The 23,017-nt window shown below is 46.5% G+C and overlaps 1 protein-coding gene across 1 annotated transcript in view; it reads right to left on the bottom strand.

Annotated features, from left to right (window-relative positions):
* The window catches only part of LOC126191197 (hillarin), a 618,826-nt gene that overhangs the window by 328,711 nt on the left and 267,098 nt on the right, over window positions 1–23,017 (bottom strand). The gene's annotated exons all lie outside the window — the stretch shown is intronic.

Consider the following 23,017-nt stretch of genomic DNA (forward strand, 5'->3'; position numbering starts at 1 on the left):
GAAGTTGTTAGTGGCTCGTGCCTCGGATCGCGGCCGCTGACTCAGGCAGGGGTCGGGGCCGCATTCCGGCTGCTACGTCACCGGCAGCAGGCAGAGGCCGGCCGCCCCACACCTGCGGTCGCTTTGCGCCGCTCCGCTCCGTTCTGCCGATTTACCGCCCACGTTCTGAGCGCGCCGGCCGTAAAACGTGACGACGACTCCTTCACAGGAAATCCTGCTGGGATGAACCTCCTTTAGGCTCCTCTGGGATGGTCGACGGCAATCACAAAAGAAGGACATCGCCATTACAGGCCTTTACAGTCTTCAAGCAGGCAAGGGAGGAGGCCCTTATTTATTTGCCATTCCGTCACGGTTCCCTTAACGGCTCTTCCACGGCACGACCCCCTGTTCAAATTCCTCGTTGCTTCTTCCTGCTTCTGCCTAGTTTCTCTGAGAAACATCGAGTGAGACATCTCATTATCCATTGGATGGGAGGGAGAGCGAGGGGGGCAGGGGACGTGAGTCATGACTGAGTATCCTCAACGTGCGCCTCTCATCCAGAAAAAAAAAAAATAGAAGAAGCGTTCAGATTTTTGCATACACTGTGTGACAAAAAAGCTGAACCACCCAGGAAACATGGCCGGAGGTCAGCTTAACTCCGTCTACGTGCACATAAGTGATTAAGAGTCGAAGTTCTCTGTGACAGGTAGAACAACCACCAGGTTGCATGAGTGCTGTACGTGTGCAGTGTTGTTACGAGGCCTGGGAGGGTACTTAAAGGGCATGAAAGGCTTCACATGGCTCTGAGCACTATGGGACTTAACATCTATGGTCGTCAGTCCCCTAGAACTTAGAACTACTTAAACCTAACTAACCTAAGGACAGCACACAACACCCAGCCATCACGAGTCAGAGAAAATCCCTGACCCCGCCGGGAATAGAACCCGGGAACCCGGGCGCGGAAAGCGAGAACGCTACCGCACGACCACGAGCTGCGGGCTGGGCATGAAAGGCATCGGATGTTGAGTGACCATTGTGAAGGACACTGAGAAGATGCATACTCGTGTCAGACAGCGTTATCAGCATCTGACAAAGTTATAAAGGTGCCTCATTTTGGGTCTAGATTTGCCAGGCTTGTCGAATCGTGCAACATCCAGTACTTTGGGGCTTTCTGATGAGACAGGCGCCCAATGTTGGACTGCGTGGAAACGTGAGGACAGGAATATTCATCGTCGAGGTTGCGGTGGACCACGTCGGAACACAAGAAGTGAGGTTCGACGTATTGTGCACCAAGCGCATCTCAACCCTTCACATATGCATCTGCCATCCGGGGGCGAGTAATGGACTACAACATTTAGTGTTATCCATCAACATCGATCCGATACTGTCATCAGCTGGACTAGGGAATTATCGTCCCTTGTGTAGGCTACCGTTAACACAACACGAACGGCTGGATCTGAAGTGGTGGAGTGACCGGGAAGCATGGACTGTTGATAAATGACATCGCATTGTATTCAGCTATGAACTGCAGTTCTGCGGCGAGTATTTCGGCGACCTGCGGAGCACTCCCTTCCTGCCATACTTTTGGAGAGAGACAGCGTTGTTACTGCTGGCGTCATGCTTTGGGGCACCATCGGGTATGACTCCAGGTCACAATTCGCAGCGGCTGAGGGAACCGTATGGACACAACGGTACTTCGCGGACATCCTTCGTCCTCGTGCGTTACCTCTCTTGCGTCAGTATGGTAGTGTCATTTTTCAGCAGGACAATGTTAATCTACGCGTGGCACGCACCTAAATGAAGTGTCTGCTCGATGTTGAGGAACCGCCGTGACCAGGAAGACCCCCGCAGATCTGTCCGATATAGAAAATGTATGGGACTTGCTCGGATGTCAACTCTGTCCCACTGCGAGTATCCAACATATCAATGACCTTCTGTAACAATTGTGGGACAAGTTGTTCAAATGGTTCAAATGGCTCTATGGGACTTAACATCTGAGGTCATCAGTCCCCTAGAACTTAGAACTAGTTAAACCTAACTAACCTAAGGACATCACACACACACCCATGCCCGAGGCAGGATTCGAACCTGCGACCGTAGCGGTCGCGCGGTTCCAGACTGAAGCGCCTAGAACCGCTCGGCCACACCGGCCTGCGGGACAGATTGTCTCAGGAGGAGATACAGCGGCTTTATGACATCCTTCCCAACCGAATCAGTGCAGTCATCCTGGCCAGAGTTGGCTCCACGTCATGTCCTCGCAATCCGTGAAATTTGATTTCGTTCCCTATTCACCCTCTGGGTGGTTCACGTTTTTTCTCAGTGTCTGTGTCCAGATTTCACAGCTGACTTTCGGAGAACGAAGTGGCATGAAAACTAAGAGCCCTCAAAATAGGAATTGTATAAGTGACAAGCTATGTTTAACACAGAAGACTTTGCAGTCCCTTGGGTGAAGGTTCGCTCTCGCAGATGGGCTTGCTGCCTCATAGGTAACAGGGGTCTTGTAGAGGCACATACTCACGGGCTGGCCGTACTTGTTGTCAACAAGGAATCCGACACGGTTTGTGAGTAGTCAATATAACTCTGAGCGACGCCGTTGGCTACATAAAAGTTACTGTTTACTTTTGCCTCTCTAACGGATGATGTAAAGTTTAGTTTTCTGCCAGTTTTTGCGTTAGATTCATTAAACTTATTGGAGTTGACTGGACCAAGAAAAATAACGGTTTAAAGATATACTTCATTCTGTTCCGGTAATAACTGCACGTCACCAATACTCTAACGTAAAACCAACTAAAGCAAAATGTCTCTGAGACACTTTCAACCTACGCTGCTTGCGCCACTCTACCAACACACGCAGTAATCATGGAAGAGAGCAGGGCAACGTTCCCTGCGAGTAGTAAGGCGAGTCTCATGTTTCTGTACTTATCTTTCTACGGCAGTATTTATTTTAAAGCGCTCACGAGCACATGGCGTTGTTCTCACCCGTGTTTTTAAGAATATAAGAGTGCGCACTTGAAAATGGCTAACGGCCGAAATCAGCTGATCCTGGTGTACGCAAAAATGATTCTGTAATATGCAATTGCCCTTCAATAAGTTTGTGGCTCTGGCACCTGAAATGGAAAAAAAGGATCTACTATAGAGTTCTAAGATATTGCTGCTCGTGTTGTTCTGAATCTCATGACTGTCGTCTACATGTGCAATCAATTAGTTCACAAGGGTCGTACTCAACGCCGTGCAGGCCCACAGAGCCTCGCGACTAGCGCCCGAGAGGCTAGACACGTTGTTCCCTCGGCCGTGCAGGACCGTCCAGCCACGGACGGTGAGTCTGGAAACGAGCTAGTTTGCAGCAAGACACGTATCCAGACGGAGAGTGCGACGACGTTTGAAGCTCCACAGACTGTCAACAAGGCGACAGTTTTCGCTGTTTCCCTTGGCGGGGCAACACAGAAAGGAGCGACGACAAAACAGGAGACAGTACTGGCAGCAGCATCCGCGTGTGGAGGCCCCGAGGAGCCCGACACCAGGCATGATGGTATGGCGCGCCACTGGGTACACGACTGGATTACCGTCTAATATGGATAGCAGCCGTTACTTTTCTGACGTGTCAAAGGCGGTGGCTTCCGACATCTTAGAGGCACCTGTGACGTTATCTTTCAACAAGACAACGTCTGACTGCATATTGCTCGTGCTGTCTTGAACTACTACGGCTATTCGGAAAGTAAGTTCCGATAGGTCGCGAAATGGAAATGACAGTGAAAATCCGATGAAGCTTTGTACCGGTGGATTGCTCAGTGTCTCTATTATACCAGTCGATCGCGTCACGTCGCTCTGTTAATTTCTGAGCACACAGTGAGCACGTAAAGATGTCTAGAACAATAGAGTCTCCCGCCAAGTATGGGTGCCAGCGAGGTTTCACCCGATCGTGAAAATCCACGTAACATGCCTACCCTGCATTTCCTTCTTCGTGACAATTCTCGGCCGCACACTCCGAGGGCGTTGAGGACGCCCGTGCAACATTTTCGATGGGAAGTGTTTGATCACCAACCGTACAGCCCAGACTTGGCCCCTCCTATTTTCAACTCTTTCCTCAGATGAACCGCTGGTTGTGCTGAAAACATTTTGACACAGACAACAAACTACAAACCAGAGTATAGAATTGTCTTCTGTGACGAGGCTATTGGAAACTTGGTACAACGCTACGACAAGTGTCCAAGTCGGAGCGGCGCCTACGTGGAGAAGTAGCTGGAAGGTGTAGCAAATTGTTGCAAATAAAACATTTTTGTTTTTCACCGTGGCCTCCATTTCGCGACCGATCGGACCTTACTTTCCGAGTATCCCTCGCACATTTAATGTCGTGTGGCTAGGGCCTCCCGTCAGGTAGACCGTTCGCCTGGTGCAGGTCTTTTCGAGTTGATGCCACTTCGGCGACCTGCGCGTCGATGGGGATGAAATGATGACGATTAGGACAACACAACACCCAGTCCCTGAGCGGAGAAAATCTCCGACCCAGCCGGGAATCGAACCCGGGCCCTTAGGAGTGACATTGCGTCACTCTGACCACTCAGCTACCGGGGGCGGACAGTCCTGGTACAGAGGTTGTTCGACTGTTGTTCTTTCCAGCAAGTTGTACAGAGCTCTCACTCACTGAAAACAGTTGGATACGATCACTCACCAGCCAGTACAAATGATTTAACTAGGCACAGAATAGAAGCAGTGTGGGATTCATACCTGTATCTGTTACCAAAGCTGAGTTCGACTCTATGCCCAACTGGGTCAGAGTCGCTGTTATTGCCAACAGGTGGCAGCTCTGTGTACTATATTTCGCACCTTGTACACCTCCGAATCACATACAGATTTAATCGAGTAATCTTCCTACTATACTTCATCCGCACTATATGTGAAATTTCGTTGCTTGGTGTCCTTCCAGGTGGTTTTCAGTGACTGGCAGTTTATTTGCAGATGAGAGGCTGTGATGTCCTCGGCCGATGCGTCCTTGTGGCAGCCGCCTCTGCGCGGGCCACGAATATGAATATGCAGCTGGGCCGGCGAGCACGCACGTGCTGGCCAGGGATACAGAGTGTCCCTGACCAGCACACCACGCCCAGACTCAACACGCGACCTACACACCAGTTTCAGGGTCCTCACCGCTGCGCTAACAAGGGAACCTCTCCATCGCACACCTCTCAGATTTAGTTATAAGTTGGCACGATGGATAGGCCTTGAAAAACTGAACACAGATCAATCGAGAAAACAGGAAGAAGTTGTGTGGAACTATGAAAAAAGTAAGCAAAATATACAAACTGAGTAGTCCATGCGCAAGATAAGCAACATTAATGGCAGTGTGAGATCAGGAGCGCCGTGGTCCCGTGGTTAGCGTGAGCAGCTGCGGAACGAGAGGTCCTTGGTTCATGTCTTCCCTCGAGTGAAAAGGTTACTTTTTTATTTTCAGACAATTATCAAAGTTCAGGCACTCACACATAATCAACTTCGCTCTCCAAAATTCCAGGACATGTTCAGATTTGCTTGAACATATGCAGGATTTGACGGTCTACACACGGAAATATTTGAAAACGTTAAAAACATATGTTTTGACAGATCACAGGGAAAACTGTGCGACTGTGAAAACTGTTGCATTTATTTGTTGCAGTTTATGTGACAAACTCTTATGTTTTCATCACCTTTTTGGGAGTGATTATCACATCCACAAGAAAATCTAAATCAGGTAAGGCAGAAGAATCTTTTTACCCATTCACCAAGTGTACAAATTAGATGGGTCGACAACATATTCCTGTCACGGGACGCACATGCCGTCACCAGTGTCGTATCGAATATGTCGGACGTGTTTTCCTGTGGAGGAATCGGTTGACCTATGACCTTGCGATCAAATGTTTTCGGTTCCCATTGGAGAGACACGTCCTTTCGTCTACTAATCGCACGGTTTTGCGGCGCGGTCGCAAAACACAGACACTAAACTTATTACAGTGAACAGAGACGTCAATGAACGAACGGACAGATCATAACTTTGCGAAAATAAAGAAAGTAAACTTTTCACTCGAGGGAAGACTTGAACCAAGGACCTCTCGTTCCGCAGCTGTTCACGCTAACCACGGGACCACAACGCTCCTGAGCTCACACTGTCCTTGATGTTGCCTATGTTGCGCATGGACTAGTCAGTTTGTACATTTTCCTTATTTTTTTCATAGTTCCACACAACTTCTTCCTGTTTTCTCGATTGATCTGTGTTCAGTTTTTCAAGGCCTATCCACTGTGCCAAGTTGTTGTTGTTGTGGTCTTCAGTCCTGAGACTGGTTTGATGCAGCTCTCCATGCTACTCTATCCTGTGCAACCTTCTTCATCTCCCAGTACCTACTGCATCCTACATCCTTCTGAATCTGCTTAGTGTATTCATCTCTTGGTCTCCCCCTACGATTTTTACCCTCCACGCTACCCTCCAATACTAAATTGGTGATCCCTTGATGCCTCAGAACATGTCCTACCAACCGATCCCTTCTTCTGGTCAAGTTGTGCCACAAACTTCTCTTCTCCCCAATCCTATTCAATACTTCCTCATTATTTACGTGATCTACCCATCTAATCTTCAGCATTCTTCTGTAGCACCACATTTCGAAAGCTTCTATTCTCTTCTTGTCCAAACTATTTATCGTCCATGTTTCGCTTCCATACATGGCTACACTCCATACAAATACTTTCAGAAATGACTTCCTGACACTTAAATCTATACTCGATGTTAACAAATTTCTCTTCTTCAGAAACGCTTTCCTTGCCATTGCCAGTCTACATTTTATATCCTCTCTACTTCGACCATCATCAGTTATTTTGCTCCCCAAATAGCAAAACTCCTTTACTGTGCCAACTTATAACTAAATCTGAGCGGGGTGCGATGGGGAGGTTCCCTTGTAAGTATGAAAGACCAACAAAGAGATGCTCGCAATAAAAATGGTGTCTGGAGTGTAAGCAGTCTCTCTCTTCTGCTGTTCAACTTTAATGCCGTGGAAGCAACGAAGGAAATAAATGATAGGTTGAAAAGGGGGATTTAAATACAGTTTTAAAGGTAATCACTATTTACTGTCCTTTGTGAAAGTGAGGAAGACTTATAGTGCTAAGTGCAATTAACAGTCTAATACCCTCAGAATACGTACTGAGAGTAAACTAAAGAAAGCTATAAGTAACGAGAAGCAACAGAAATGAGATTAGTGATAAATCTGTCATCGAAATTGGAGGCCATCTAGTGGACGGGACGAAGGAGGAAGCAAGGAGGACATAAGAAGCAGACACAAACAGAACGGTCCTGGCCAAAATGAAAGGCCTCATTAAGCTGGGAAAAAATATTCTGACGATGTGCACCTGCAGCACAGAATTGTGTATACGTGTGGCAACGAGTGGGCAGAAGAGACTCCAAGCTTTCGAGATGGGTTGTGACCGAAGGATTTTGAAAATTAAGTGGACTGATGAGAAATGAGGGATTTCTCTGCATAACTGACGCGGAAAGGAATCCCTAGAAATGCAGTTAGGAGAAGGAAGAAGATGACAAGATGTTTTAGGACATCAGCGAATAACTTCCATAGCTGAACAGAGCCATAGAGGTAGGAAAATTCATAGATTCGAAAATACAACCAACAAGTATTGAAGGACGTTCAGTGTAAGTGGCGTTCGTTCCGTGCCGCCTTCGAGACGACAGCCACAGTGTGTGGTAGAGCTTCGGCTACGGAGGCGGATGCTGAGTAGGTGTATGAAACAGCCCCAACAAGAAGAGGTGGTTCGCCCTCAACGAAGAATGAGCTCTTGTGGTATACAAAACATTCACATTCCACTTAAAATAATTATTCGGAAACTGAACATCTGGCCCTCTACACTCTACGTAACTCTAGCGTAGTCACTGCAAAGACGCAAATACCACTCAGTCCCCATGATGAACAAAAAGATCATCCACGACAGTAAGACAAATAACCAATGCCACCACAAATCAGGTATTTACAAACTTTTATGTAACAATTGCCCACAGTTCAACAAAGGCCAAACTGGAAGGAGTTTCACTATAAGATACCGTGAGCATATGGATGCCTTCCGGCTAAATAACTTTGATGAATCCACCTTTGCAATGCATCCAAAAGACCATGGTCACTCAGCCACAGCCATTACAGACAACCTACAAATACTACACGTTGTGAACAAAGGAAAGAAAATGAAACTGCTCGAGGAGCTAGAAATTTATATCCACAGCTGTAACTCACCAGACCTTATTCCAACGAACAAGTGGAGCTTGCAAACAAATGTTATATTCACATATTTCATGAAATATTCAAAAATAAAAACTAATTATCCTCTGATATAACAACAATGTAATTTTCTATGGAAATTCGATGTAGCAGTCATACAACAGTTCAAGTGTCATTATCGTAATTTGTAAAAATCATATTGTGAACACAAGCTGTAACTGTCATTATATAATTCGTAATAGCTTTCAAAATTTCATGTGTGTAACATCATTGTACTTCCTAGATCTAAGTTCTCCGACAAAAACGTGGATCAAAAAAATTCACAGCCTGTACCAAAAAACTTCGCAGTCTATAATAGCTTTTTAAGTTTCTGTATGTGCAACACCCTTGCACTTCCTGTGGCTAAGTTCTTTGGCCATAACCTACATGTTTCTGTATGAGTAACATCTTTACACCCGCTGCGTCTAAGTTCTTTGAACATACCCCACATATTTGTATGTAAACGCAGTGTATTTCATGAGTGCACGTCGTAATAGTGAAATATGCAGCTAAACTTTATAAAACTGAAACATGGACGTGAAAATGATATTAACTGTGCAACTAAGTGGAAAAACTTTTACCACAGCGTAACTATAATAATCATGCGTCATCTATATGTAAGTACAGATATATTTTAGACAAATGCTTCTTGCCCCTCTAATTGTCCCACTTGTATCTGTTTAATCAGCAAATAATTTTTTTGTATTTATACAGTGATATCCAGCAATATAAACATGCACTTGAATGTATAAACACCTGAGGATAGGCGCAAGCCCGAAACCGGTCGTGTGTAAAGCAGACAACCTTTTATTGTGTGGCCGGCCGGAGTGGCCGTGCGGTTCTAGGCGCTACAGTCTGGAGCCGAGCGGCCGCTCCGGTCGCAGGTTCGAATCCTGCCTCGGGCATGGATGTGTGTGATGTCCTTAGGTTAGTTAGGTTTAATTAGTTGTAAGTTCTAGGCGACTGATGACCTCAGCAGTTAAGTCGCATAGTGCTCAGAGCCATTTGAACCTTTTATTGTGACTGGTAGCGAAAGTTTTTCTACAACATACAAGAGGAAGAAATTTAAAGCATTAGAAATACGATTATGGCACCATGGTGTAATGTTAAAAGTAAACTCGACGGTTCATGCACGAATTAGGCGACGCTGGACAGAATGGAGGAAGGAAGACGTCTGTAGAAAACAGTTTTTGGATGAAGGACACGATAATTACCATTATCATCACCATCACCACCACCACCATTACTACTACTACTACTACTACTACTACTAATAATAATAATAATAATAATAACGTGTGGCTACCAGCTTGGTGTAAGCTATGTCACACCACTTCCGCGGATTCTGTGTTAAGTTCACTGACTATGTCATCAAGGGAATTTTCTTTCGATCTCACTTGGCTGCGCAGACCCCGTTCCGGATCTTTGCACCACAAAAAAATCTGAGGTGATCACCGGGATTCAAACAAGGGACCTCCCCATTGGTAGCCAGAGACGCTAACCACCAGAGCGCGGAGAGGCCGCACGCCTAATGATGACAGATGTCCTTTTTTACAGGACACTCACTGCTACTGGAGAAACTACTCACTGGAAAAACGCTGGAGGAAGCGCATTGACCGAAAAGATGACAACGTCGAAAAATACATGCGTTCTGTGTTTAAATGAACGCAGTCTTTCAGAGCCCGGTCAGGAAATTTTCTCCCCTTGCTCGATGACAAATCAGGATCGCACTTGTAAGATTTCTCTGCATTTGAGATTCGCCTATCAGCTTCTACGAATCCCATCTTCGTAGCTCGTTGTTTCCCCATGTATATGAAGCTGTGTTAATATTCGCTACCTGATACGATTTATTAAATATCTAGGCGTAACGTTACAAAGCGATATGAATTGGAATGAGCGCATAACGACCATAGTATGGGAGACGAATGGTCGACTTCGGTTAATTGGGAGAGTTTTAGGAACGTGTAGCTCATCTACAAAGGAGACCGCGTAAAGAACACTTGTGGGACCATTCTTGAGTTCAGCTCGAGAGTTTGGTATCCTTAAAAGGTCGGATTGATGGATGGTGTCGAAGTAATTCAGAAGCGTGGTGCTAGATTTGTTACCGGTAGGTTCAATCAACACGCAGATATTACAGAGATGCTTCGTGAACTCAAATGGAAACCCCTGGTAGCTAGGCAACGTTCTTTTCGAGGAACGCCACTGAGAAAATTTACAGAACCAGCATTTGAAGCTGACTGCAAGCGATTTCAGTGCTGCATTCATGCGTTTCGGATAAGAACTGCGAAGACAAGGTAAGAGAAATTATGGCTCGTACGGACGCGTATAGATATTCGTTTATACCGCTTCCATTTGCGAGTGGAATAGGAAAGGAACAGACCAGCAATGGCACATGGTAGCCTCCGCCACACACCATACGGTGCCTTGCGGAGAATCTGTGCAGCTCTGCATTTATCATCCACTTTGGTATGGCGCGGCTTAGCCTGAAGTACATGACGGGCCAGTGAGTGAGCGAGTTATCAGAGCTCCTTACTTTATACAGGTTGAGATAAGTAAAGTGACACGGAATGTACACTCCTGGAAATTGAAATAAGAACACCGTGAATTCATTGTCCCAGGAAGGGGAAACTTTATTGACACATTCCTGGGGTCAGATACATCACATGATCACACTGACAGAACCACAGGCACATAGACACAGGCAACAGAGCATGCACAATGTCGGCACTAGTACAGTGTATATCCACCTTTCGCAGCAATGCAGGCTGCTATTCTCCCATGGAGACGATCGTAGAGATGCTGGATGTAGTCCTGTGGAACGACTTGCCATGCCATTTCCACCTGGCGCCTCAGTTGGACCAGCGTTCGTGCTGGACGTGCAGACCGCGTGAGACGACGCTTCATCCAGTCCCAAACATGCTCAATGGGGGACAGATCCAGAGATCTTGCTGGCCAGGGTAGTTGACTTACACCTTCTAGAGCACGTTGAGTGGCACGGGATACATGCGGACGTGCATTGTCCTGTTGGAACAGCAAGTTCCCTTGCCGGTCTAGGAATGGTAGAACGATGGGTTCGATGACGGTTTGGATGTACCGTGCACTATTCAGTGTCCCCTCGACGATCACCAGTGGTGTACGGCCAGTGTAGGAGATCGCTCCCCACACCATGATGCCGGGTGTTGGCCCTGTGTGCCTCGGTCGTATGCAGTCCTGATTGTGGCGCTCACCTGCACGGCGCCAAACACGCATACGACCATCATTGGCACCAAGGCAGAAGCGACTCTCATCGCTGAAGACGACACGTCTCCATTCGTCCCTCCATTCACGCCTGTCGCGACACCACTGCAGGTGGGCTGCACGATGTTGGGGCGTGAGCGGAAGACGGCCTAACGGTGTGCGGGACCGTAGCCCAGCTTCATGGAGACGGTTGCGAATGGTCCTCGCCGATACCCCAGGAGCAACAGTGTCCCTAATTTGCTGGGAAGTGGCGGTGCGGTCCCCTACGGCACTGCGTAGGATCCTACGGTCTTGGCGTACATCCGTGCGTCGCTGCGGTCCGGTCCCAGGTCGACGGGCACGTGCACCTTCCGCCGACCACTGGCGACAACATCGATGTACTGTGGAGACCTCACGCCCCACGTGTTGAGCAATTCGGCGGTACGTCCACCCGGCCTCCCGCATGCCCACTATACGCCCTCGCTCAGTCCGTCAACTGCACATACGGTTCACGTCCACGCTGTCGCGGCATGCTACCAGTGTTAAAGACTGCGATGGAGCTCCGTATGCCACGGCAAACTGGCTGACACTGACGGCGGCGGTGTACAAATGCTGCGCAGCTAGCGCCATTCGACGGCCAACGCCGCGGTTCCTGGTGTGTCCGCTGTGCCGTGCGTGTGATCATTGCTTGTACAGCCCTCTCGCAGTGTCCGGAGCAAGTATGGTGGGTCTGACACACCGGTGTCAATGTGTTCTTTTTTCCATTTCCAGGAGTGTATTTTGTGCACCTTAAGGTAGGCAACCCAACCTACACTAACACGAGGACGGCTGCTGTAAGTTGGTCTGGCTATCCTAAGGTGCATAAAATATATTCCTGGACAGTAAACTGGGCTCAAAGTACGAGTGTGTACATTGATCAAAGAAGACATTGTGACTAGCTGCTTGGTTGTCCGACTTTAGAACGAAATATATCATTAATTCTGCGTATTAGGAATCCGAAAATTTGTTGGTAGATTTTTGGAGATATGTGGCACTGGATGTTTATCCACATGGAGCGCTGATTTGTGTACTCAGTGACGGCACCCGATAGCGATCCAGATCGGTTCCATAGAATTTACTTCAGAATTTGATAGCCGAGACATCAACGTGAGTTCACTGTTATGCTCCTCAAACCACTGTATCACGGTTCTGGTTCCGAGACTCCGAGAAATATTCTGCTGAAAGATGGCATCACTATTGGCGAAATCATCGAGCATGAAGGGATGGAAGTAGTTCGCAGCTGTCAGCGTGCTTTCGATTACTACCGTATGTCTCATTCAAGCGCAGGAGAATGTTTCCCGTAGCATAATGCTGCTCCCATCAGCCTGCGTCCGTGGAGCGCTGCACGTTTCGAGCCGCCGTCCTCCTCGACGACGGCGTTTGTGGCGACGATCACGGACCGAGTGTAGCAGAAATGTGGTTCACCCAAAGAGCCCACACGTTTCCATTGATCGACAGTCGAAGCCCAATGGTCCCGTGCCCAGTGCAGTCGTAACTGACGACGTCATTGGGTCTACATGCGAACATGGAGTGGTGGTTTGCTGCGGAGGTCCATGTTCAACAATGTATAAGGAATGGTGTACTCCGAAACACTTGTGCGTGCACCAGCATTGTGCTCTTTCGGCAGAGGTCAGAGTTGCCGAGAATTCTTCCGGGTAGTATGGCCGTGGTCCCTGGAACTCTTCTATCCCTGACGTTTCGTCCAAAGCTACGTTGGACGTCTTCGGACGTGCTCCTGGTTGTGCCGAGTGTTGCCGTCTCGGCAAGACTCGGCACAACCAAGAGCACCTCCGAAGATGTCCAACGTAGCTTTGGACGAAACGTCAGGGATAGAAGAGTTCCAGGGACCACGGCCATACAACCCGGAAGAATTCTCGGCAGCTGAAACATCCGATCGTGAAAGCCTTCATCGTATGAAGAGATGTCGCAGATCACCATCTGTCCTACTTTACAGAGTCGACAAGCCACCGAACACCACATTGTGTGAAGAGTCGTGCACGTAGAAACCATTATCGCCTAGTGGTAGTTTCACTATCCGACCTCTGTCCATTGATGCTCACGGCAGAAGCACGTGAACATTTGACCAGCTTCGCCGTTTTCGAGATACTCGTTTACAGACTCTTCCCTTTGTCAAAGCAGCTTATCTCAATTTATTTCCCCATTTGCAGACCATATCTTCGCGAGGGTAATCTCCCGCCGGCCGGAGTGGCCTAGCTGTTCTAGGCGCTACAGCCTGGAACCGCGTGACCGTACGGTCGCAGGTTCGAAACGTGTGTGATGTCCTTAGGTTAGTTAGGTTTAAGTAGTTCTAAGTTCTAGGGGACTGATGACCTCAGACGTTAAGTTCCATAGTGCTCAGAGCCATTTGAACCATTTGGTAATCTCCCATCCATGTATGCTCCGCTCTTATACTCTTGTTATCGCGTCACCTGCCCGTAACACCACCATACGGCATCCAACGTCGTGGTGGGCAGTGGTCATAATGTTTTGGTTTTAATAATTGTGTGTAGTTTCGCGCTTAAGTCTGTATTAGCCAGTTTATACATCAGATATAGTACGCAGATACGAGATCAGTTGGATCACTCACATGCCCGGTAGTTGTTACACGCCGAACGTTCATGGCATTACTATTTTGTCCCCAGCATATTCTAAACAAGGTATCAGTCTTTGGAAGGACACGGGTGCATCCAAATTCTCGTGTATGTCATTAAGGGCAAAGAAACACGACGTATGTTTGACTGGCAAGCTAACAACACAAGGCAGGAGTCCGTCGGCGTGACGCACCGCGGGCCTGGCTCCGCAGTTCAGCGCCTCTGGAATGCAGGCGGTGTGCGTTAAGAGCAGTTCCCGTTAAACAGCCGACTCCGGCCGCTGGAGGCAACTGCGGGCACAGAGACCCGGCTCACCCTGCGACCCCGTATATTGTATCGCTTCGCGGCGCCGCCACGCCACCTTCCTAGGAGGCGTGAAGGCTTTCGCCCATTATCCTCTCGCCGGTGAAAATCGTAGGGTCGACAGCGGCCGCGATTCGCGGCAGCATGCCACGAGAAAAGAAGTACACTAGACGCACTGAAAGATTTATTTTTTGCATATTCAACCAGCTACACAGAGCAGGCAGAAGTAAACGGCGTCGTCATTCTGTATATATGACCGCGCAGTGGTTTTCTCTTTCAGAAATTGCTTTCGAATGTCGGTTCTCTGCGAGATTTATCATTCCGTGATATTCCTGCTCAAGTGGGTCTGGGTACTCAAAACTGGCACGCGCTGTGAAATCGATGGCTTCAGGAGAGCCATACTGAGTGTTACGCCCGATCTGAAACTGTCCCACGTAACTAGCGCCCGAGAGCGCTTGGTCGTGCCGAGTCGCAAAGCCGCATCATGTGCCGTGAGTCACGAAATGGTTTTTTTTTGCAGTTAGACAAGCACCCACAGGTGTAATATGACGTCTAGAACACTACTGGCCCTCGGCTACAGGGCACTGCTAGTTGGTTTCGGAGCACTGGCAAGTTTATCCTGCATCGCCTGTCAAAGCGACAGTGGCGACCCTTATTCAGTCTATTTTGCTAGACATTCCTCCACTCTATTAGGCCGTCTGGTACAGCAACCGCATGTAGACTATTTGAATTAAAAAGTCTCGGTTGCAACTTATTCTTCTATTAGCAATGCGTTTCGCCTTCATCGGGTATCTTCAGTTTATCTATAGAGTTAACAAAGTAAGTAAACATTAGGGTATGGTCCTAGCTTGCACGATTCTAAGGAATGCTACAACTGATGGTTGTCCATATTTGCAATTGCAGATACATTTAATGAATAAGGAATTGTTACTGACCTTAAAATTTACTTTTTACAACATATTAGAAACAAGATGTAAGGGCATAGAATTAGACTGTTTAGCATTTGCATGACATGGCTCTGATCGCACAAGACATTACCGATGCACAGAAACAGCTAGAATTTTTACAAGAGCAGGCAGCAAAAATAGGATTACAAATTTCATTTGAAAAAACAAAATTTATGACTGACATCAAAGATGCACCTTCTGATCTCAAAATTGGTAATAACTACATCTCTCGAGTAAAAGAATTTAAATATTTAGGTGAATGGATTGCAGAAAATTGTAATGAAAAGAAATCTGTCAGATCAAGAGTCCAGAAAATGGAGACGGCGTTTCAGTTAACAAAAAACATTTACAACAAAAAGAGTCTCTCGTGGAACTGCAAAATACGACACTACACAACAGTAATTAAACCCGAAGCTCTCTACGCATCTGAGACACTAAACCTTCAACACAGAACACTAAAGGAGGAATTAGAAGCGAAAGAACGTAAAATAATGAGGAAAATCCTAGGACCAAGAACTAAAGATGGTGTGCAGTATCCAAAACCTAATGCAGAAATATATAAAAATATCTTAAAAATAACAGACACAATGCGCATGAGAAGAATCCAATTCATGGGGCGTTTAGAAAGAATGGACTCAAACAGGTTAACGCACAAAATCCATACATTTTTAAAGAACAAGACTACAAGACCGAACTGGTACAGACGGAAAACGACCTAAGAGAATTAGGGTCTCCAAATCTACATGATGGAAATGAAATCAGAAAAATCACAAACACACGGGGTTTTGAGGAAGAAGACAGAAAACCGAACCGACATACGTGATCTACGCAACGACTGCTAGCCCATTCGTTGTTTATGAAGGAATACTGGGCGAAAAGGAAGGCCAAAAAATGTTGATTACGCGTGGTCCTAAGTGATCCGTCCGCGAAGAAGAAGAAGAAGCAACAATAAAACCGGTGTGTGTTACACTGAAGCACGCGTCGAGTCAGATGAATCCACTGAAACTTTTTCTTTCTCCAACATTTTAGAAATCATAAAATGACTCTGTGCCAAATGGAAGCACGCATCGAATCGCATCTCGTTCTACACATTCTTCCAGTCTGGTCAATACAAAATTTATGGCAAACATTACATTCCAATTTCTAAACCCCAGAAGACGCATGCCGATCTTTAGTAGGCCGCTCATCACGTGCGTAATAGTTCTGAACTTTATTATACGGTGGAAGAGCTATGCGGACCTTGAGATTTTTGAATAAGTTAACCAACTAACACACTGCGGACATTGTATGCAAGCGTCATTCCATTGCTCGCTCGACGTTCCTGTCATGAAGTCATGGCCGCAGCTCTGAGTATGATGTTTAAATGTGCACACTTCTCTGTGGATGAGGTTCTGCCACTGCACCTTTCTGGCGTCCGGGTACCACTTTATTAAGGTATGTTTCGCTCAGTTTTATAATTTGATGATTTTACATTCCATCCCACGGTTACGTGATACAGTGTTAGTCGTTTTTGACTAGGTGACGGTCAGTAACAAGTCCTTATTCACATCCAGAATAGTGCAATCTGGGATCATACCCTAATTTTACTTTGTTATCCCTATAGATAATCTGAGGATGCCCCATGAAGGCGAAACGCGTTGTTAACAAAAGAATAAGTTGCAACCAAGACTGTTTTTGATTCAAATATTTAGTAGGACTAACTGTGCAATAAATTTAACCGGGTCTTTCAAGAAGCGTTTCACTGCTGATCTTCGGAGCAAACGACCATATCATTTCTAGAGCTTCCAGAAAATTGTGTGATAATGCGCTTTGTCATCATTCAGTATTTACTACACTGCGAAAACAATGCACCTGACATGCATACAATGCATGCACGACGTTTGCGACGATTCCATATACTTTGCGCCTCGCATGCGTTGAGTTCAACGGGACCCGATAAATTTGTTCAGCTCTGCGTTATTTGTCGCTCGGCGGATTCGCTTAAAAAGTGAATTACTCTGCCACCAGACAACGCAACACCTGTGCGCTGTCTTGTGCTATTTTCAGTGTTAAATTAATTCAAAACGAAGTTTCTAAAAAGAGAATTTACATATGATCAGTCATAATGTTGTCGCAGTGCGTAGCCGTGACCGACTGCAAGTGGCTTTCGCAAAGGTCACAGGCAACGATTCATAAACCCAGAGAAAATATTACGTTGCTAGACCGTCTCGCACTAGTGACCTTAGTATCGACACACACACACTAACTGCAACCCGTGCCGTGCTTTTTCAGTACACAGGCTGTTACACGATTGCTGTTATATAATTATAGTGGCTGAGTGGAGGACTTTGACATAGATTTAATGCGTTGGAAGGTACGTCTGGAGATGGCCGGTTTAAAGAAAAAGCGTAACAGACTGCTTTTCGAGCTATAACGTTAAAAGTGATGTTGTTTATTGAGTGCTTACATGATAGGATCAAACATGATTTGTTTGAGGCGCTGTATTGTATGAGGAAGACTCATTTGCATTGGTTGTGGGTGCGGCAGCAACGATTCACTCTGTTACTAAATGGGATGTTTCAATAAGAGAGGGTGTAATTTTCGGTATGTATTCCCCATACTAAGACAATAAAAAGCAGATAACCGGAAATACTTGCTTTCCGAGTTATGTCTTTCAAAACGGTGATATTCGCTGAAAAGTTTTTCTCCCAGCAGGTAGTTTTCGAGAGAGAGGATGTTAACAGTGCAGTTAATTCCGAGGCGAAGGGTATATCAGGTGTTGTGTTTGGCTTTTAACATATATGCAGTACAGGAGGTGGCAGAAGTGAACTCCGTACACGGTTAAGCGGGTGGCAATGCTGCGCTGGGTCGTCGCTTTCATGGGGACAGGTGCCCACGGCGAAGGTGTCCACATCGGAAGACATTTAAGCATCTCCATAGCTGTCTTCGTGCTCCCGGTTTGGAGACGGGACGAAAAAAAAATCTACAAATCCAGACGTAGAGAAGGAGACTCTGAATTCTATGCACACGACTCCCTCTGTCACCATTCGAAGGTCAGCACTGCATGGTCGTCATACGACTGTTTGGTCATTATTGGGAAAGAACCAGCTGTATCCTTATTATTTGCAATGTGTAGAGGCCTTGTCACCATCAAATTAGCCCGCACGAGCTACGTTCTGCAGTGGTACTAGTTTAATATTATTCACAGATGAAGCGCAGTTCACGCGAAATGGCGTTACCATCATCAGGCATGTGCATATGAAAACATGCATGCAGCTGTTCCATCTCATCACCTAGTGTGGCTTTGGCTCAACATGTGGGATGGTATCATTACTGATCAGTTACTTGGATCCCACGTACTTGTAAACAGATTTTAGAGGCAGGAGTTCACAAACTTTCTGGAAAACACCATAGCTCATGTTTTTGAAGACACTCCACTGATCATTCTTCAACAAGCTCTCTTCTTGTATCGTGGCACTCCAGCACACTTTAATCGTACAGACAGTACTCTGATCGAATGTTTCCTGATCGATGGATTGGCAGATTTGAACACTTACGATTTATATTTGTGGGGCCATTTATAATCGTCCGTAAATTAGTTTCCAGTTCCTAACAAGAAGCCCCTCCGTAATCTAATTGTGGCTTGTTCCTGGAATTTTGGATCGTGTTTCGCAGGGCCACGAGACGTCGATATGAGGCCTGTACTGAAGCAGCAGGTCGAAATCTTGAACATCTTCTGTAACAACAACTACACGCGATAAGAAAAGCGCTTCGATCAATATCACTCTGACGGAAAGCATTTGAAGACATACGATGCAATGAACTTTGTTTGTAGTCTACATATGGGGGGGGGGGACATATGGTGAAACTATGTACAGCCTTTATACAGGGCGAATCACCTAAAATTCGCATCCTTTATTTCGTTTACGGTGCAAGATATCGGAAAGAGATTTCCAGCAGATGATAGCGGGCAAAAGAGCAGGTAATTTTATCGTATGGGTAACATTCTTCACTCTTCCATTAACCGCCGTATTCACAATCACGGTTGTCCTTTCTTAACGGGACGTTACTTTTTTGACGACATTCGAAAGCTCTTGAGAACATGGGGAGAGTCATATAACGCTTTCATATGTTATCGGCGAAACTTTTCGCAAAGATATCCGAGAACCGTGGTAAAATGGAAAGGCAATGTGGCAGCGACTGGCAATCCAGTGTAAACGCTACCAAATGGGTCGCTACAGTCGGAAACGAATGCCTGTCTGGCTGACGAACGTCGTGGCCCCAGTATACACCGAAGAGCGAAAGAAACTGGTACACCTGCCTGATATCGTGTAGGGCCCCCGTCAGCACGCAGAAGTGCCGCAACACTGCCTGTCATGGACTCGACCAATGTCTGAAGTAGCGCTGGAGGGAACTGACACCATGAATCCTGCAGGGCTGTCCATAAATCCGTAAGAGTATCAGGGGGTGGAGATCTCTTGTGAACAGCACGTTGCAAGGCATCTCAGATATGCTCAATAATGTTCACATGCTCAATAATGTTCACGTCTGGTGAGTTTGAGGGCCAGCGGAAGTGTTTAAACTAAGAAGAGAGTTCCTGGAGCCACGCTGTTGCAATTGTGTCCTGCTGGAGTTGCTCAAGTCCGTCGGAACGCACAGTGGACATGAATGGATGCAGGTGATCAGACAGGCTGCTTACCTACGTGTCACCTGTCTGAGTCGTATCAGCGGTCCCACATCACTCCAATTGTACACGCCGCACACCATTACAGAGCCTCCACCAGCTAGAACATTGCCCTGCTGACATGCAGGGTCCATGGATTCATGAGGTTGTCTCCATACCGGTACATGTCCATCCGTTAAATACAATTTGAAATGAGCCTCGTCCGACCACGCAACATGTTTCCAGTCATCAACAGTCGAGTGTCGGTGTTGACAGGCCCAGCCATGCGTAAAGCTTTGTGTCGTGCAGTCATCAAGGGTACACGAGTGTGCCTTTGGCTCCGAAAGCTGACACTTGTTGATGGCCCAGCATTGAGATCTGCAGTAATTTGCAGAAGGGTTGCGCTTCTGTCACGTTGAACGATTCCCGTCAGACGTCACTGGTCCCGTTCTTGCAGGTTTTTTCTCCGGCCACAGCGATGTCGGTGACTTGATGTTATAGCGGATTGCTGATATTCACGGTACACTCATGAAATGGTCGTACGGGAAAATCTGCACTTCGTCGCTGCCTCGGAGATGCTGTGTCGCGTCGCTCGTGCACCGACTGTACATCATGTTCAGACTCAATTAAATCTTGATAATCTGCCATTGTAGCAGCAGTAACCGATCTAACAACTGCGCCAGACACTTGTCTTATACAGGCGTTGGTACCGCAGCGCCATTATTCAGCCCGTTTACGTAGCTCTGTATTTGAATACAAATGCCTATACCAGTTTCTTTGGCGCTTCAGTGTATATATAACACTTACGTGCTGCAATTTTGAGAGCTGAGGATGGAGCGACTCGTTATTAACTTCACCGCCAGTGATCATTTATGACTTTTGAGTAGTCACTCTATACTGCGTTTCTATCCAATATTTAAGTCATTCGACGTTTTGGCACGTAGAAGGAATTCAGCATGAACATTTTATTACACTGCCTAACAAAAGAAGCGAAGGATGCAGGAGGGGAGGAGAAACGAAATAAAACTTAATGGTCTGGTGTGGTATGTGATTTTATTTCGGTAATAACTTACTCGAATCTAATTTACAAAGAACCAGGCGGTATGAACCATTTAACAGAAGTCGCATTTCTCGTGGGTCTGGATGCGTACACATCCCTTCTGGCGAGGATAAGAACAATAATCCTCTCGGGAGTGTGTGGAAGCGATTGAATCCTGTTCTGAGGCAAACTGGCCCGTTTATCAAAACTAAACATAGTTGTCTCACTGGGAATTCCGCGATCGTTCATTAAGTAAAATATGGAGTTTCAGTCTTCGATCGCTATTCTTTATTTTCAATTACCGGTTTCGGGCTAGCTGCCCATCTTCAGATCATATGTTGTAGTTACAGAGTAACTTGTCATGCCCATCTTCAGATCATATGTTGTAGTTACAGAGTAACTTGTCTGCCCATCTTCAGATCATATGTTGTAGTTACAGAGTAGACAAGTTACTCTGTAACTACAACATATGATCTGAAGATGGGCAGCTAGCCCGAAACCGGTAATTGAAAATAAAGAATAGCGATCGAAGACTGAAACTCCATATTTAAACTGGCCCGTAACTATGGTAACTGGTCCCTGATATCCTTCTTGCTGGCACTGCAACAGAGTTGAAGTTCGAGCTGGTCCCACACATGTTCTATCGCGGATAGGTCTGTGGATCTTGCAGCCCATACTTACTGACTTACTCCTTGGCGTTACAGTCCATGCAGGGCCTTCGGACAATCTCCGCCCACTCTTCTCTGCTGGTTGTCTTGGCTCTCCATGTTCTAACTGCCGTCCTTCTCCTCCTCCACGTTTTCTAGCCATCAGGTTCTTGGTCTGCCTCTTATACGACGTCCACCAGGTTTTTCTTTGAAAACTTTCGTGACTGCGCTGTTCTCCACCATTCTTTCTAAATGTTCCAACCAACGTAGTCTATTACTCTTTATTTCTGTCACGATATCAGGTTTGTTGTACAATTCTCTGATCTCCTTATTTCTGAATCTCCAAAAACCCCAATCATTCACTGGCCCGCAGATTTTCCTAAGCATCTTCCTTTCCCATCTCAGCAACAACTCATCATTTTTTGTCATAGTCCAGGTATTCGAACCATTCATCACCACAGGTCATGATACACAGTCAGCTTCAGATTCCTACTAAGGCTCCTCGCTGTAAACACTTAAACCAGTGCAAAGTAGCTCCTGTTACCAGCTGCAGTCCTGCATGTATTTCTTGTCTCAGATCATTATTCTCAGTTCCCAGTGACCCCAAAATATTTAAAGCTCTCACAGCGTTCATATTATTTTTCGTTCAAAGTTATGCTTCTCACTCCTTCCCTATATCTTTTCCTAGATGTTAACATATACTTGGTCTTTAACTGATTAATGGTCAGCTCAATCTCCGCACCATATCTTTCTTCTTTTTCAAGGTTTTCTTCCAGGTCCTGTTTCCTCCGAGTCACTCTATGAAACAATGTTCCTTCAGGGTTATTGCTTTGTGTCCTTCGCATTAAGCTCTCCAAGGCGACATTAAACAGTATAGTGGAGAGCACACCACCCTGCCGCATTCCCTGGTTAACTTCAAATGCCTTTGATAAAGTGCCCTCGATCTTTACTTTGCATATTGTTCTTCTCAAAGTCATTTGAACCAATCTTATCAGTTTGTTAGTCTTGCAGCCCATGGGACTACCTAAACATCACGCAGTCGCCGAAGATGGTCGTTCACGGTAGTGCAGAACCGCGGTTCATCGCTGAAACAATGCGTCGGCTAGTCATCAGCAGTCCACCCTTCCCGGTCACACCATCGCTCACAACGCTACCGTTTCTATTATGGTGTTTGCAGCAGGCTACGCACGGGACGGCGGCAATGGCGGCGACCAGGGTAGGGTCCCGCTCTTCCACCGTGTTGTAGTGGCACGGCGGTGTTACACCTGGCGTCGTGATGTGAGGAGGTCGAGGATGTGACTTCACGTCACGGCTTGTAATGACTGAGGAAACTATGGAGGC

This window comes from Schistocerca cancellata, chromosome 6, assembly GCF_023864275.1.
Source record: "Schistocerca cancellata isolate TAMUIC-IGC-003103 chromosome 6, iqSchCanc2.1, whole genome shotgun sequence".
NCBI lineage: Eukaryota > Metazoa > Arthropoda > Insecta > Orthoptera > Acrididae > Schistocerca > Schistocerca cancellata.